The sequence below is a fragment of the Lathyrus oleraceus genome, chromosome 3 (assembly GCF_024323335.1).
Source record: "Lathyrus oleraceus cultivar Zhongwan6 chromosome 3, CAAS_Psat_ZW6_1.0, whole genome shotgun sequence".
Lineage (NCBI taxonomy): Eukaryota > Viridiplantae > Streptophyta > Magnoliopsida > Fabales > Fabaceae > Lathyrus > Lathyrus oleraceus.
Genome location: NC_066581.1, coordinates 362,746,452 through 362,748,382, shown reverse-complemented (window position 1 = coordinate 362,748,382; position 1,931 = coordinate 362,746,452).

Sequence of the window (1,931 nt, the reverse complement as noted above, 5' to 3'; positions counted from 1 at the left end):
TCTAAGTGTGCAGGACTCTAAAGATAAAAGGAAGAAATCTGATGATGTCATCAGATACAAAACAAGATCAGATACTAAATATCGAATGATCAGAAGCATCTGAAGTGGAAACAAGTTCAGATAGTCTAACTCTGAGCAAAACAGCAATGTATCAGAAGCATCTGAAGAAGTAGTAAGTTCTAGAAGTTCTGACTCTGAACAAAGGTTTGTCCAACTTCAGAAGCTCTTGGCACTATCTGAAGAATTCATCAGAACTCTAAAAAGGATCAACATCAGAAGCAAGACTCCAAGTTTCTCAGATACACAAATACTCTGAGCATGGAATTGCTAATCATGAAAGAGTAACGTTTAAGTCAAGAAAAGATTTGCAAATGGATTTCCTAATTGAGAAAGAGACGTTAATCTCCAATCTCAATAAAGAAAATACTACTTGTGGTAAGTAGTCATTTCAAAAAGAAAAAGTCATCCTGCAGAAGCTACTTATGTTATGGCGTAAAATCATCCTATTACTCATCAGTTTCAACTACTACCTCACTGATCTATATAAAGGATTACAAATCAACTTTCAATAGACAATCAGCAAGCCAACAAGCCAAAATTATACTGAAATATCAACACTCAAGAAAAACACTCCTTATCTCTAAGATCTTCACGAAGCTTTTGCTTATAACGTGAAAAACTTTTGTTCTTAACACTGTAATATTTGCTTTCCTAGAAGCACTCTAGATTACATAAATCTTTCATTTATTGTTTGTTGATTTCCTCAAGTGACTTAGTGTAGTCTGTAAACTTGAGAGGACTAAGAGATTTTTCTCTTAGGCGTTGTTTGTAATCTTTCAAGATTAGTGGATTAAGTCCTTGTTGAAGGCGAAATCACCTTGGCCGGGTGGACTGGAGTAGCTTTGTGTTATAAGCGAACCAGTATAAAATCCTTGTGTGATTTTCAGTTTGAAAAGCGCTTATTTTTCAAAACAATTCAAACCCCCCTTTCTTGTTTTTCTCACCTTCAAGTATTCCCTATGTGCCCAAAATCAGATTAAAAGAGTATCTCACATAAAAAGTATTACGAACAAGAAACAATTGAATATAATTATATATCAAAGAATTCATGCAAAGTCAAATCAATATATTGCCCATCAATATTGAAACAGGTTCATTAAAACACAATCTAACCTAGAGGAGTTTACCTACTCATAATTCAAAATACAATACCAAAAATAATTAAGAAGAATTGTATATGAGATTCCTTGAAGGATTGGCCTCCAATGGCTTCAAATGCTCTCAAAATCACCTATGATGCTATAAAAACCGTACTCCTTATGCCAAAATTCATCCTTTTTTTTAAAGTGCAGAACCCCTAAAAAAGTACCAAAGTTCCTCTTTTATAACATTCAAAACGTGTCAGAAAAGCGCAGAAAACAGTCCATCGCACGCGTGATACTTTTCCATCGCGCGCACAATTTTGAACATGTTACATAGCGCACGATACTTTTTATCACATGCGTTATTATTCCAGAATGTAGATATTTCTTTTAGCTTCATTTTTCAAAAAACCCCACGTCAAAACGAGTTACGGAACTCCATATATGATCAATTTACTAGACAGACGTCAAGATGTAAATTATGATAAAATATGCTCGTTTCTTCATAATTTCTTCCCGATTTCTTGGCTTTTCTCTGTTTCTTCGACTTCTTCATTTTCTTCATAATTCTTCATATTTTGCTCATCTTTAACTTGAAATTTCATCGAGTTCATCGCAAATACTCATAAAAATCATGTAAGACAAATTGTCATCAATCACCTATAAAAAAGCTAAAGTCCAGAGATAGATTTAGATTTATTATTCACAGATATTGTTGAAGCGTATTATTTATTAAGCCGAGAGATCGTCGAACAGACAATACAATTGATTTGATATCATGATGTTATT